General features: G+C 41.1%; 1 long non-coding RNA gene across 3 annotated transcripts; it reads right to left on the bottom strand.

Moving 5' to 3' along the window:
• Positions 1-1,302: 1,302 nt before the first annotated feature.
• LOC310893359 lies at positions 1,303-5,919 on the bottom strand. 3 transcript variants are annotated; one of them, XR_014578929.1, is made up of 3 exons: positions 4,685-5,919; positions 3,074-3,259; positions 1,303-2,271 (listed from the first exon to the last, which is right to left on the bottom strand). It is a non-coding gene; the product is annotated as an uncharacterized lncRNA (long non-coding RNA). The 3 variants fall into 3 exon arrangements; XR_014578930.1 differs by having other exon boundaries at positions 2,892-3,259; XR_014578931.1 differs by having other exon boundaries at positions 3,154-3,259; positions 4,685-5,915.
• Between the last annotated feature and the right edge of the window lie 10,802 nt (positions 5,920-16,721).

Raw genomic sequence — 16,721 nt, forward strand, 5'->3', positions numbered from 1 at the left:
CTTGAGACTGGAATTGAAAACTTAGAGGAAGGAAGGGAAAAGTTGCAATTAGTGGAAGAGTATTAGTATACTTACCAGGAGGTAAAATTCTGGCAGCTATAATTAGATAAGGTTATTCTCCTCTTTTCAATGAGTCATTCCTCAGAGAATAGATTAAATGTATTTTTTTTTTTGAAATCCTTTTCACTTGTTAAAACCCAAGTAGAGAAAGGAGAGGGAGTTACAGAGGAATGTATTAACAAGCTAATCTTAAGAAAGTCTGGAATTGCAGAAAATGCAGACTCATAAAGATTACTGAATATTAACCTGGAAGCAAGGCAGGAATTTGCTTTTATTAGTGGTGGATATGTTGGTACAAATCTACTTTTCTTCACTATATCCCCTCTAATAAACAGTAAAGGAAAGATAGCCATGTAGTTGATGCCTGGGTAGATTTGTATCACATGGCTTATATTATATTTCTCTTGGGGAAAAGTCTGGGGATCCATTTTGGGGGTTGCATGTAGTGCACAAGGTTTGCCAGGTCTATGGCTTGGGATCAGCCAAATGGATAGCTGCAGTAGCATGCCACGAACCTGAACAATAATTCTGTCCTCTTATCTTTGTGGACCTTAAGGAAGGCTGGTTCTGCCTGATAATGAATATCACCATCCTTAATGATGTTTACATTATTTCAGGTATCTTTGATGGAAGTCCTGTACAGGTGGAATGTGTGCTTGCACTTGCCTAAGAGCTGAATTTTCTCCTAAAAACCTAATTCACCTAATTATTCATCATGCTATCCTAGTTGGAAACCACTGCCTCAGGTGAGGTCATGTTGGTCTGCTGAGGATCCTTTGAAAAGCAGTTTGTCCCCAGGTCATAGCACTATAGAGTATTGAAGATTGGAAGGGACCCTTGTAGGTCATGCTGTCCAGCCCCTGCTCAGGTGACATCCAGCTAGATCGGGCTGTCCAAGGCCACATCCAGCTGAGGCTTGAATATCTTCAGGGGTGGAGGATCCCCAAGCCTGGGTGATCTGGTCTAGTCTTAGCCCACCCTCACGGTGGAAGAATTTTACCTTACACTGGGTCAGCATTTCTGGCACTGCAGTTCAGAAGGTCGCGTTTACACGTGCAGCCCTGAGGCCAGAGCAACGCACGGTGCCTCGATCTTGTTTGGTCGTTCTGTGGTCGTAACGAAATGCAGGCACTTCACTGATTTCCATTGCAAAGCAGTTATTTGTGGAAGGTCTTGGATGAGGAGAAAAGCATCTCCAAACGCTGACCTGGCTACGTTACAGCTGGAGAACAAAGACAAATGTGAAATCCCAAGTGACATCTCTGACTAATTTTGATTTTGTGCTGCTGAATATGTATTTTTGCCATTTTGTGGAGTAAGTCCTTAGACATGTCCCCAAACATTGAATTTTTGAGTTGTTGTATTTAACTGCTTAAATGAAGTAACTACACCATGCTATTTAATTTGTAAATTTTCAAAAATTCCATTGAATTTATTGAACTTTTCTTTTTAAAAGTAGCATCAGTTTAAAGTAATATCAAATAAAAGTAATATTATAATGTCAGCCATTAAGGAAGGACAGCACGCTTTTCTTCATAGAGATAAGTGTCTACAATAACGACAATTAATACAAATGCCTACACACTTCCAAATATATATTTTAAGTAGTGCAAGGTTGCTGTGAAGCATTTGCAGGCCTGTGCAGTTCCAGCAAATATTTTATCTAGAAAATTGTGTAAAGGTAGCAGATGTTTAACTGTAGCAGTACAATGGTAATTCTACAAACAGAGGAGAAAAATATCTTAAAAAAAGAAAAAAGTTTGAACTTCTCACAAGACACTGAAAGTCCTGGTGTGTAATAAGTGTTAGATACCCGGAGACCAGCTTTCTGAAAGTACTTTGGTGCTGAAAGGATGTGTAAAGCTGGGTAACCACGGGTTTCCAAAGCACTTTGGTTGGTGCCTAGCAGCGCTGAACTTTTCTGGGTGACATTTACCAGTACGTCTGAGAAGTGATCTACGACTGTCCTCTGACCTGCTAGCATCTGCATTGCTCTGTCTTAGCTGTCGGTGAGACACAGGAGGGTCAGAGTGGGAGTGTGACACCATCTTCTGGAAAGCAGCAGTTTCCCGATCCTGATTCCCACTGATTTCTGGACTCGGCAGGACTTGGGAATCTTCACTCACGCTGAATTGAGATGCTGTGATAGCAGTGTCCTTGGCTCTTTGAGAGGGACTGTGTCTTGCTGGGTTGCCTCAGGCGTGCTTTCCACTAGTTTGGGAAAGAGAAATTGAAGTGATAAACCTTTCTTGAAATTTTGCCAAACCCTGCTGTACATAGATGTCATTTAAATGCAAACTGCAGAACTAGCTCAGAAGCACACTTAGTTTAATATAAATCACAAGCGAAGGATGTGAAACATCCTTTCCTTGTATTGAATCACAGGGCTGTGAACCAGACCTGCTCCCGAATAACATCTTAAATTTCCCAAGCTAAATCATGTGGGCTGGTGTGCTGGAGCTGTAAAGTAATGCAAAGCAAAAATGCCGCTTGCTATATATGGTCTCGCTTTGCTGTAGAGATCTCTCAGCATATGTCTGAGATGATCTTGAAGGTAGGGCTGACACATTTTGCTTGTACTCTTTGTACTGCGCACAGGAAGAGAGAGGAGGCGCGGAACAAAGAGGTTAGGAAATGAGTTGTTCGTGGACGCGGCTGCAGATTAAGTAGGCTAACAGTCTTGTGATCTCAGGCACACAGGCATTTTGGACTTTAAAGCCCATTTCTTCTTGATCTGACCAAAGAAACTTAGCAGCAGTACAATTTTAATCTGTACAGCAATTTTGCACAAAGGGTTTTTGTGGGACTCCATGCCTGCGTGCACAACTTACAAGTCAAAAATCTCCTCTCAGATTCCCATCCTCACAAAAACAACCTGGAAGTCTGGCCCTGGGACAGCTTCTGTGAAACTAGCTCTGAGATGCTGCGCTCGTGGCTTTGCAGGGAGGAGCGTCAGGAAGCAAATACTGCCAAATCAGGCTTGCAATTGTATGCAGTAGCATCCTGGTTTTACCCCCAAACACATCGGTCTTTCCAAAGATGTTTCTGATTCCCAGCAAGTGAAGGGAAGCACTCATTGTTGAAGGCAAATACCATTTGCTAGCACAAGTTGGCTTGGGATGAAGTTTTATTCCATGTGGATATAATTCCTTCCGGTTGATGCAGCGTGCAAGATCAGATCAACTGCTATTTGGCAAGGCTGAAATTTTGCATTAAGATAGAATTAGTATGCTTTATTATCTTGTGTCAATATTCTTACAATATTAACTTCACATAGATCTCAAGAACTCGGAATTATGTCTAGATTTGTGCCTTCTGATGTACACTTAACAGTTTGGGGATTTAATAATTAAAATACAGATGGTGCCCAGCTAGTTTGATCATCTCATTAAAATGGAAATAGAGAAGATAAAAGCAAAACCAGTTGTATTTTAAAATTTCAGTAAAATGTAATCATATACATTTAAGATTATTTTATCAATATATTCATATATAAATGCATTAAATCTCTAGCTTCTACTTAAAGGCTTAAGAAATGTGCTGGGGTGAAAAAATGGTACATTGAATATGCAAAATTAGGGGGTGAGAGAGAACTCCCCCACTGTATCTGACATTCTCCCCTCATTCTGCATAAGGAAAAAAAACGTTCATTTTCCAAGTGTTCTCCACGTGTTCAAGGCATTTAAATCTTATAGATCTAATAAAATGCAGGAATATTGATTAAAACATTCCTTTTACCTTCATCTGCAGAGACAGTAAATAAATTCAACAAATATTTACTTGATATTAATTATCAAAAAAAAGAATAGCTGTCTTTCCCTTTGCCCCTCCTTCCCCTTGAACATAGGGATGAAGTTTCCAGCAGCACTTCTGGAAAATGTCTAAGTTTTGACTTAACATAATTAAAGCCTGAATTGAGCACAGAGGTAAGCTCATGCATTTTTTTGCAGAACAATGGCTTGTAAAGCAGTGTCCCCCAAAGAAAAGTCTTGTGTTAACTGTTTCATTAAGTGAAATATTTTAATCCTTCCATTATTGAAATACCATTCCTTTAATAATCAGAGTAATATTTAGTGGAGAAAAACTGCATAAGAGATAATAAAAAGATGTGTTTATTCAACGTGAGCTACAGATGGCTCCACGTCTTGTGGAACAGTATATTGCAGTCTAGGTCAGAGTGAAGGAAAGAAAAAAAAATTTTCACTAAAAATATAAGGACATTTTTAGGTAGGTGGGTAGGCAGGCTACATTTAGGCAGACAGGCAGCCTTTTATACAGTGCTCATTTTGACCGTCTTTCTCCCTTCCCCCATTTCCTACTCTCAAAATGGATTCCTTGTATTGACAAGGTCAGTATCTGTTACAGAATTTTTATTATTTTTTTTTTTTAATTTTATTTTGGAAAGTGGCTGGGATTTCAGAGGATTGGGAGTCTTTGGGACTCCTGTGGCAGCAGGACTTGCTCCTGTCTCTTTAGCGGAGCTGCTTCTCCCTTGACAGCTCGTTCTGCCCTCGCAGTGCTGTCTGCCTGGCTTTTCACTTGCAGCACAAGAGGCAAAGATCAGCTGCCACGTGCCCCCCCAGATTTGCCCCATAATAAGAAAACAAACTGATGCAAGCCCGACCTTGAATTTTCTTCCAGAGGGATGCTTTGGGGTAGAAAACTGCTTTGTATTCTGTTAGCTTGACCCATTTGTGTGCACAGCAGTAATCATCTCTCTTTAGATTTAAAACAAACAAACGAACAGAAACCAACCAGCCAAACACCACTGAGTCTCTGGGTCTTATTAGGAGCTTCCTGGTGCTGATTAACGAGTTCAGCTAATTAATGGGGGAGTGCCCTGTGTGGCCAGGAGGGAGGAGAGTTCTGGTCTGCAGCCTGTAATCTCCCTGTCTGCATCTTCCCAAGCAGGGATTTGTGCAGAAAACCAAATGATTATTGATTATAGGATCCTTGTGGTCTGCACTGGATGGAAGAAGCGGGGAGAATAACAGCAAAAGTTTCTTTTCTTCTCTTTGCTCTCTTCTGCTAATGATTTACTTCCACCAGCGCTATCTAAAGAGGAGCGGTACAGTTTGGCAAGCAGGTTGACAGGCCGTAATTAACAGGGAGCTAAGCTGTGAACATACTAATAAATTGCATGCGTCTGGGGCTGTTGGCTGGCACTGAGACATAGTGTCATGGAACAGCCTATGTCTGTACTTTTCGTGTTAAACAGGGTGGAGGCATCCGTGCTGGATGAATGCCCCAGCCATGCTCACCCCCAGCTCAGCCTGGACGCCTTTAGGAGGATGCTGGTTAGCTGGGAGACCCTCCTGGGGACTGTTTAGTCGTGTACCCCAGTGAGTGAATGCTTGAGGATGTTTCCTGGCACTTCTTAACTTATTGATATAGCTTTTATCCAGCCGTGGAGTCACTGCAGAAAATTTTTCCTGCTTTCTGGGGAGTTACCAGGTTTCCCTCACCAGGTATTCCCTGTCTCACCTCTGATCACCGTCACACCAGCTTTTGGCCACCTTGCATGCTGCCAGTTGACCTGCCGGAGTATAGGTCCTGTCCCCTAGGGACAGACAGTGTGCTTTGAGAAACTGCTCGCAAAAAGGCAGATCCAAAGCGCAGCCTGGCCAAACCACCTATGGAAGAGAGTGGTGTGTGTGTATGCTGTGTGGTAGAGTATGTGAAGACAGAAAAATACAAATTTATCAGGCAGCACCTGTAGGAAAGCAGTGTGGGCTGCCACGATGCCATTGTAATGATGTACAGCTGTCCTCAGCGGTAACCCTCACATTAAAGCCACACACGGATAACCTTTCTCCTGCTGACCAAATCTACACACCTCAAACAGTCTCACTGCTTGGTGGCCTTCCAAAATTCAGGTCCCCACAAAGCTAAGATGTGTTTAAAAGCAAAAAAAAAAAAAAAAAGGGGGGGGGGGAAGGAAGGGCTGCCCTGTGGCAATAGCCCTACACTGGAAGCAGGAAGTCTGAGGCTGTCTGCTGGTCTGCTGTGATCTGGGGGAAGCATCTTTGTGCTTCTGTTCCTCATCTGTAAACAGAGATGGTTTCAGTTTTCGTGTGTGCTTAGGCTGTGGCAGCACGGGCTTGCTCACGGTGCAAGCAGCTACAGACTTACTGCAGAGGGATCCTGCAGCTGCCTGACACCTCCAGGCTCTGCTGTAATGTTGACGACTGAGAACCAGGTCATATGTAGCTCTCCAGAGGATGGGGATTTGCAATTCCTTAGAATATATAGAAAAATCTCCCTGGGGGAGTAAAGACTGTATTTAGTTTTCATTCCTCCAATGTGCAAGGAACCTTCTCAGGGTTTTAACTCAGGGAGGGATTGATGGTAGAAGTTATTATATGACATAATTACTTGTAACAGCAGGGGACCAAATGCAAGTAAAAGGATGGGGGAGGCCATATTAGGGCAGCGTGACTGTGATTTGGCTGTGTGCTTGTTTGTACATAGCATCTAATCACTTGTCTACAGCTATGCAGCACTGGAATCCTGCAGAAATGCTGTCTCTGTATCCTCCAAAATGAGATGCCAGCTATAACTGTGTGCTATGAAATATTCAGCGATGCCTTCCTACTGCAGAGAGTTTGAAAGACGTGCTGCTAATGTTGGTGTAACAGTGTCTCGTCTGATTTCACACTCAATACAGTTTGTGCTGGCTGAGATGCCGCGTGGACAGCTGATGTCTGTCAGTAGCTGGCTCGGGGACTGAGTGGTGAGGAAAGGTAATTGAAAGAGTAATTAGATTCCAATTAGTAGCTGTTAAGGCATCTGCCTTCTTTAGCTTGTTTTCCCTTGCAGTATTACACAGTCTTCCTAGGTGACAACCCACGAGCAGATTTAATAAGCTCTGGATGTTTCAGACGACTTGAAGCTTCGTGCTTCCACATTTTGTTGACTTTTTGAAAACTAAAGTATCCGGAGTTATGGCTGTGAAACAAGAAGCTCATAATGAGTAATGTCAGCCATGTGTAAAGCAGAATACACGTTTACTGATAGCAGTATCACCTCTCACTTTGTACTATTGTCTTAAATAGCCACAGGAATATGAAGGGAAAAAACAGCTGCCCCAGCCCCCCTGATTTGCTGCAGTCAAAGCGTATGATGTATGCTCATGTTGACAAGGTGTATCTGCTGCTATCTGCAGCCCTAGTCCTATGTTATCTTCTCTCTCCAGCCCACTTCTAACCTTTATATACATTCCTTGGTAGGATCTGACTGACCAGCCTCAATCAGTGATCCCTCAAATCGTGAAGTGGTTTCAGGTCTGACCAGAATCAATGGAAAATAAGGTGACCGCTTTGGGAGCTCCCATCCGCAGCTACAGTATCGTCTGAGGACGTGTGTGGTTACACTGCAAACTATTGCCTGAAGGGAAACATCTTTGTGCTCGTATGTGTGAAATCCCTTATATAAAACATATACTCTTTATAAAGCTATTAATATTTTTATTTTCCAAATGTTTGAAAGTGCACGAGGTTCCTGCATCACCCGGTGCCCACTGATGGATAGAGTAACCTGAAGCCCTCAGAAGTATAGAGCTGCCAGCCAAATATCTTTTCTGACAGTACCAGTTAAACCAGGTCTGTGCTAAGACGTGATCTGCCTAATCCTTACATTCCTTCTGGTTAGTATAAAGCGTGCTCTAGTACCTGACTGGCAGCACCAAACTTGGTTGTGCTCATGTATATATGTACTGCGTTCACTGCAGTGACCCTCAAGCAGTTTCTGGTTGTTTTGGTTCCCAGACGAGTTGGTGGATACAATTCATAAATGTTGTCTACTTCAGGATGAAATGAGGAAGTCCCTGAGCTCTCCTTGCTGATAGTGACTGCCTTAAGGTGACTTGGCTCATGTACGCTAGACATAACACACTTCTGATTCAGAGTCCCATCCCTTGCTGACTGGAGCTTCAAGATCTGGAGAATAAGCTCACTAATCATTATCAAAGAAATGAGGTTGTGTTTCTGGGCTCATCTGGTGACTGCATGGGGTAAATATGCATTTGGAAGTAGAATTGCTCCTTTTTCTTTTTTGATCTAGATTGATTCAACCTAATTTCTACCTACATTCCTGAACCCTGTCTTTTCTGTTAATGAGGGACTTTTGAAGGCCTTCAGTGAGCCAAAATACTAGGCTTTCCCATCATCATAAACAGGAACTCTTTAATGTTCTAACTAAATGCACTATGCTATTTGTGTTTAACTAGTCTCAACTCCAAATAGGAAGTTCAACTCTAAGTGTCCCTAACATAGCAAGCTGTCCTGAAACTTTGCTGTGGCAGATATATGCTGGTTTGGGAAGCAGCTGTTCTGTGTACTCAGACTGTATTCACTCAAATAGAAATTGTCCACGAATTAAACACACATGGGACAAAATCTCTCAGATGTAACGGGGACAGTAAGGATAAGTAAATAATTATTTAACAAAAAATGTATTTTTCTACGCACTTGCAAGTAGATTGTAATGCTTTTCCTCCATGTGATAAGAACAAAATGTCTTTTCTGATAATTTTCTGTTTTTATTTCCAACAATACAGTCTTAGTCTGTTGTTAAGTCACTGGGGTGACAAAATAAGAAGTTGTAGCTAAATGTGTGGTTTGCCAAGGAAGTTGTTCCTGCAGGAGAAAACACTTTCTGGAACCTCTCAGGGCTCCTCCATCTACTTGGACAGCTTATCAGTTCATGTGCTGCTGTTGTTTGTCAACCACTCTTTAAAGCCCTGCAGGTCACATTCTTGTACTAATTTTAGCTTCAGGTGCCTACAACCTGGAATATTTGGCTATGTCAATATTCATCAAGTAAACATGTCTGGGAATGTTCTCCAGCACTAAGACCAACTGGCACAGAATAGCCTGTGTCCAACTGTTAAACTAGTTTAACCTCCAAAAAAAGGGATGTCTGCATCCAAGCTGCCTGCAGGGATACTCATGATGTGAGCTAACTCCTGACATGTAGCCATAGGTTCTTTGTGAAGGTGTTAGTTGATCCAGGTCAAAATAATGTTAGAGACTTTTCTAACAGCTAAACATTTTGAAAATTGGGTTCTGCTGCATGGGAATGTTTCTTAGCTCTATTTGATTTACCAGTACAGATACAGCCTTTGTTACTGTCAGATTTATTGGCTTTTTTCAAACTACATCAGATTTTCTGTCTGCTGGCAAAGTGGTATTGAATGTGAACTCACAATTTGTCTTCACTTACAGACCTAGGTTTAGTCTATAATTTATTTATTTCTTTATTTTGTACCTTAACTGTAGATTTCTTTCCTAAAAGTTTTGGATAGTATCGTGAGAGCTTTTCTTAGTGAAGTCAACAATATTAACTGCTCTGTTTGACTTTTCTTTTAAGGTCACTTTCAGCACTTCTGATTTACACTGGTGTAGGTTAAGTCAACATCAAGCCTTTTCATTATCTTGCTTTTACATATGACTGTGTTTATTACTTGAAGGCATGAGCCAGCTTTGATTGTGTATGAGATCTTACCTTCAAATTCATGAGACTTGCTCCCTCAGAAATCTTACCTGCGAATATTTCTACACCCTGCAGAAATCCAGCGCCCTGCTTTGGACAGTCCTTTTGGACATTTTCTCCATGTCAGCGATTTAACTTTTGTTGAAGTTCACTCAACTTCAACAAGTGTAAAGCATGCAAAATAAAGTAAAGTATATGACAGCAGGTAACTTTGGTCCCTGCTCTTTTGCTTCAGGGTACAACTTCATATGTATATATATATGTATATATATATATATATTTCTGTGCTATGTCTCTTCTGTTCAGCTGTTGTGAGACTCCAGCAATTACAGCTTCTCTGTTTGCATTCTCCAGCCAGCAAGGATTTCAGCAAGGCTATTGCTGTGCTCTTAAGAGAAAAGTCCAAGATAGAGAAGCTTGTCATGGAGAAGTGAAACAAAGTACTATTTATTTCTGTCTTGCGTTCAATAACTGTGGGTGGCTTTAAAGTCAAAATTTCTGTGAGTATTTTTCAGCACAGATATACAAAATGGTTGGGAGAAGGGACAGTTTTTTACAAGATCACACCTGGAGATCAAGCGTTGATCATCTTGTTGGTATTAATTTAAACAGTTTTGAGGTCAAAATGCCAGTTACGAAAATATCTATTGTCCTTGCTAGATTTTCTTGTTTTGCATATAAAGTAGTAAGAGCACAAGTCTCAAATCTTCAAAAGTATCTAGTTTCCTACACCTGACTCAACTGTATTGTGAGTCAGGAGCCAGAATACCTGTGAGTATACGGATTTCTTAGGCAGGCTGAGGAAGAAGCTCTGAGCATTACTGCAATATGAATATTTCTTAATATTTCTTAGTATTCTGCATATGTAAAAGTTTGAATGCTTATAATGGATTCTATAAATTCCTGACAATGAAGGGACAAAAGAAAACACAAAGCTTGTTCAATTTATTTATTTTTCAGCTCTGCTAAACAAAGAAATCTGGTGTTACGCAGTTTTCTCAATGTCCCAGCGTAATGGTTGTCATTCAGGGGACAAATAAAGATAGGGAATATGACAGCTTCTTTTATTGTCTCTGAGAATAATCCTTTGGGAGTCTAAATCAAGAAGGCTCAAGAGAAAACCATGATATATTTATGCAGACTAGGGGGGATTAGGCAGCTCAATGACAAAGCAATATGAATTTGCATAAGTGTAAGTCAGGCAAGTTAAGAGAAAAAATACTCATATATAAACACTGGTTTAACTTTGAGAGTCAGATCTAAGTCAAAACATGATTTTTTTTTCATGTAGCGATTCAGAGATCCACTGTTTCTCTCAAACTCTGAACCTATAATTGATCATTTTTCTCCTGGAGATTTTCAGAGTAGTGATTTGATTTTGAGTGTCTTTTGATTTACAGGATGAAAATATTCAAACCTCCATGCAGTGAATTCAAACCAAAAATGCTTTCTCTTAATTAAAGATCATGGACCTTTTCTAATAGTTCTTGGATGTTGCAGAGTGAAAAACATTGTTCCAGCTCATTGCCTCCCGGCACTTCTGGAATCAGGGTGTTCATACAGATGTATTTTTATCTGATTGTTCTGCTCCAATCTCTTTAAACTAAGACCGTACAACTTGTAAAAGCAGTTCCACTCTGCAAGAGAACTTCTCAGGTGCAAGTGTTACGCATTTTCCTCAGGGTTTGTGGTATATTGGTCAATTTAGGACACAGAGAAATAGGGGAATTGCTAGCTTCTTTTTTCATATTCTGGAATAAGTCTTTGGGGGATCTAAAATAGGAATATGAGTTATACTCTAACTTTTACTCTAGAGAGCAAAAGTTTTTTTCTATCTGTAACTCCAGTGGGACTGTGCTGACTTTGCACTTGGTTTTATCCCTTCTCAGTACCAAGGCCTGAGAGAACAGTAAGGTGAATGCTAGGAAAGATGAATTTTCTATCGTGCAATTTCATATGCAGAACTAAATTAACTAATCAGTTAGATTATATAATTTAACAAAAGTCGATTTTATAATTTAACAAAATTAAACTTAGAATGTAGAATCATAGAATGCAGTTCCCAAGATGCAAGGGACCCACAAGGATCATTACAATATAGTGCAAGTATTTGCAAGTTCAGAGCTTAGTACAGATTTCTAGAATGCAATATTTCATTAAAGAGTAGAAACAACAGGCAAAACTAAAGAATATCCTCCTCTTAAGACTGTTCTTTTTCTTTTTCTTTTCTTTTTTTAATATATTTCACACTCTGCTGAGTTATATTTATGCAGGTATTTGTGTAGCTACATTCGCTTTTCTGATGCATGAATAAATATGGGCAATGTTACACTTTAAACCACCCATTGATATCTTTCCTGACCGAATAGGTGCATATTTGAGGATTGTGTGTGCTGGCTATATATTCTGTAGAAAAAAGCTTGTAATTATTTCTGAATATTAATCCCTACAAAATCGTAAAATAGGCCTAAAGTAAGAAGAGAATTAGAACAGATAGGAAACTGTCAATAAGAATTATTTTGTCATTGATTTGTTTTCCTAAGTAGTTGCCACAGTTTCAGAATAAAAAGAGATAGTAATTAAACTTATAAGCAGGAAGGTTATGTAAGCAATATCTTAAGATTTACTGTCAAACTATTTTCACAGTCCAGTGAATTGAAGAAGAGCATTTACAACATGTGGCTCTTAACACTGATTCTAGACAAATGTGCTGAAGTAAAACCTGGTTGCCATTTCTATGAATTGTATTCCTATTCAGATTTACGGGTAGAGTTATATTCTGTCAGCTCAAAGAAATAAAGAAAAATGGAAAATGTATATTGATAAACATGTTTCCTTTCATTTGGAATTGAGTTCTCTTGGTGATCAACAAAAATGTGAACCTGAAAGTCGCTGTCTATCAGTCCCTGTTGGATCACAGAAACTGGCAGTAGTAAGTACAATAAAGTGACAGAATTACAGAATGGTTGAGGTTGGAATGGATCTCTGAAGGTCACCATTTGGCCCTGACAAGCAAGGGACACCTAGAGCAAGATGCCCAGGACCATTTCCAGGTGGCTTTTAAACATCTCCAAGTACAGAGTCTCTGCAACATCTCCGGGCACCCTGTGCCAGTGCTTGGTCACCCTCACAAGTAAGAAGTGCTTCTTTACGTTGAGAGGGAAGCTCCTGTGGTTCAATTTTTTCCCACTGCCTCTTCTGCTTGCACTGGGCACCACTGAAAAATACTACGGTGGAAGTTTAAAATTGGACTAAATATTATTTTGCTCAAGTACTGTATTCATTCTGACCTGCCATAGGGTACATATTCCACAGTAAATTAAGTCTTACTTGAAATTAAATCTTTGAGTGAGTTTAGGACATCTTTTTGATTCTGTTCATGTGTTTCCTGAACATCCATAGCAGAGAAGGTCTTACAAGTACACATCAAAGGCAGTTCTTCCACTGAAAGAACGGAGACAGTTTGAAATATTGGAGTATTAGGAAAATAGGCTAGATGACCTTTTAGTTTTTTTTTTTTTTTTTTCCCCGTATTTATTTTCCAGCTCTCTATTAATGATTAATAATTTCTCTGAGACTTAAATTTTGAGAAAATACTGTTTCTCTCATTTCTCCAATAAGTCTTGTCCTTTTTTTTCCCCGCACACATAATACTACTATTTTGCTTTCAAAATTTGCTCTTTTCTAAGGACTATTGTCTGATTTTTTTTTTCTCGAGTCCTACCTGCTTCTTCTGTTATTTTTTTTCCTAATCCTACATTGCAATTCATTTTGCATTGCTTGTAGAGTCGCTTACTATGTAATTCCTATGACATTTTTGCTGACTGCCTGGACTGTAGTCATTAGGAAAATGTAGAAAAGAAAAACTTTTTTGGGAAAAAACAAGCTACCCCACATATGCCACTAAGAATGAACCAACAGACTTTTTGAGGAACACCATTAACTTCTTTGCCCAGCTCCTGGTGTGTAGCTGCTGTTGTCATACAGGTGCAGGCTTACAGTTGATGAGGTACAACCTGGAGATTTGTCATGGAAATTGAGAGAACAGAATCAAACTCTATGTTAAGATGAATGTGTTTTGCTTTCCCTCTCTTTAACCACCCACATGAGTCATATTTCACAGCTGCAAAGTTTATCTATTTCACTGTGTTCTGTCTTTGGGTGCTTTTTATGGTCAGTAAACTCCTTGGATAAAATGTTCATCCCTGCTTCTTCAGGCTTTTAGGATGGATAAAACAAACAGACAAAAAAGCATGAAGGTGCTCCAAAAACCTTGGTTCTAGCTCTGAAGTGCAGGGGTTGAGAGGGAGGAATTCCCCCTCATGCAAGCAGTGCAGAGGCCAGCTCTATCACTTGTCTTCCAGGTAGCACCCTTCAATCTCCTGTTTTTTTGGGAGGCAGGGCCCACCAGCACTGCACTCGGTGCTGGCTGTGTACAGGGCTACACGAGCTGTATCTGTTAGTAGGTAATTTAACTCCCTGCCTGTGACAACTGAAAGAGCAGCAGCTGTTCTGGCATTTCCACATGAACAGAGTGTGATCAGAAGTTATATTTGTCATCTCTGAACTACTCAGGGGCATGCCAAGATTAGATTTGAATATTCATCCCGTATATATAGTTATGAATACTGGAGGATATGAGTGGAAGTACCACAGCTGGATACTTGTGTATTTGGGAACAATACAGATGGGGATGGTTTTGGAGTGAGCGAACAGACCTTAGGGCACTGTGGTGCACAGAGCAAGGGAGAGGGATGCTGTTATAGCAAACGGTTTGCTGTAACAAGGGCCGTGTTTCCTTCCCACAAATGGCCAGCATCCCCTCAATGACTCGGTGTCACCTCAGACATGAAGATACTAGAGAAGGTGAAATACTGTAGACTTGTTCTCTGTCTGGCTGTAGTGCCTTTGGTGCCACCAGGACTTTGCAGCAGTCTGACTAACGTGTGGTAATTATCCTGCTGTCAGAACAAAACTCAACATCTTGCCATACTGACAGAAGAGGTTTAGGGGCTTGGACAAAACAGCTCCGTAGAGGGAAGCCAGAAGGCACCGAGCATCACCTGGACAGCAGGTCCTGCTCACCAGCACTCAGAAAGGCACAGAGACTTATGATGCTCACCAAAGCTTTGCGTAGCTTGTCACAGAGGCATTAGTGTTGAAGCTGGTTCTGCTCCACACAGGACAGAACAAGATATGTGTCCAAACCTCACGCACAGGCCTGGGGACGTGCTTGTGTGAAAACACTCCAGGAGCTTCCTGAGGCTGGGAAGCGCCAGGTGACAGCATCGGTGCTGTTTTTACCACTGGAGTTGCTGCCTCTAATGACTACGATCAAAAGTAAAATGGGTCATTACAGGCCACATTACTGTAACGTTATTGCTTGAATGTTGGCTATGTTTCTGTTCACTAATTGCATTCAGCATACAGAAATTCCCCTTGCAGCTGTCACTAGACATGATTCTATGCATCCTGATATGTACTGCTGCGTAACTTAGTCATGCTGTGTAAATGACTGCTGTGTCTGTCTCTTCGTTGAGTGACTTGACAATGAAAATAGAAGAAAGCTAAAACCCTATTAGCACAACAAAGGATAATGTGCAATAAATGCTGAGTTACACAACTGAGTTCATGTATGCATATTATAATTCTGATATATTATTCTTTATATCAAATACTACAACAGAAATAATCCCAGCAACAGGAGAAGATACACTTGCAGTGGCTTAAGAATGGACTTAAAAGGTGACTGGGAAATGGTATTTTCACAAAATCTATATTTTTCCCATATTTTCTTAATGCTCGTGAGAGTTTTCACACTTTATCTGTATCTGTGTTACACTCTAAGCATCAGAAATGTTAAGGTAGTAAAGGTTAGTAAGATCATGGTGCTGCAGCAGACCACATTCCTCTTTGGTGTAACTCTGCGGTGTTGCTCTCTGAACCCTGCTGAGTATGTTCTGCACAGTGTATTTGCATGCAGGATGCAGTGGGTCCATACAGTGCTTTTGCTTTTGGAAATCAGAATGTCATGTGGGACCGTGTCAAAGGCCTTACAGAAGTCCAGGTAGATGACATTGGTCAGTCTTCCCTTGTCAACTGAGGCAGTCACTCCATCACAGAAGGCTACCAGATTGGTCAGGCATGATTTACCCTTGGTGAAGCCATGCTGGCTGTCTCGGATCACCTTTTCTTGCATGTGCCTTGACATTGCTTCCAGGAGGACCTGTTCCATGATCTTCCCAGCCACATAGGTGAGGCTCAGTGGTCTGTAGTTCCCTGGGTTCTCCTTTCTACCTTTTTAAAAATGGGAGTGATGTTTCCCTTTTTCCAGTCACCAGGGACTTCCCCTGACTGCCAGAATTTTTCAAATATGATGGAGAGAGACTTGTTGACTACACCAGCCAATTCCCTCAGAACCCTGGGATGCATGGCTTGTTTCATCAGGTGGTCTCAAGCCTGCTCTCTGTTTACGCTGTGAGGGGCTTTGCTCCCCCAGCCCTCACCTACAGGTTCAGGGAAACGAGAGACATGGGCAGCCTGACTGGCAGTGAAGACAGAGGCAAAGAAGTTGTTGAGTACCTCAGCCTTCACCATGTCTGTCGTTACCAATTCACCCTTCTCAACCATCAGAGGGGGTACACTCTCCTTGGCCTTTCTTTTCTGACCAATGTACCTATGGAATTCTTTCTTGTTATTCTTTGCATCCCTTGCCAAACTCAGTTCCATCTGTACCTTGCCTTTCCCAATCCCATCCCTGCACATCTGGACAACATCCCTGTAGTCTTCCCAGGCTACATGTCCCTGCTTTCCCTGCCTGTACATTTCCTTCTTGTGCCTCAGTTTGACCAGCAGGTCCTTGCTCAACCATAAAGTCTTGTTTTTATTTGCTTTCTGTCTCTGATATGGGTGTGCTTTGTATTTTAATAGCTGACATAGAACTTAGGTGTCTGCATATAAATGGTTTCCTGCTTGTTTCACGGCAGGTTTCAGTCAAGGCTCTGGTGTGCCAGATAGTGATATGATGTCTTGCCACAAGCTCTGTGTGGTCTGGGTTTAAGGGAAGGTGGATGAAACCAGAAGGAGGATCATAACAGGGAAGAGTGATGGGGTGGCAGTTAAATGAACTGTTTAAGGCAAACAGTCACTACAGTTTCCTGCTTGCCTTA

The sequence above is a fragment of the Anser anser genome, assembly GCF_964211835.1.
Source record: "Anser anser genome assembly, chromosome: 2".
Lineage (NCBI taxonomy): Eukaryota > Metazoa > Chordata > Aves > Anseriformes > Anatidae > Anser > Anser anser.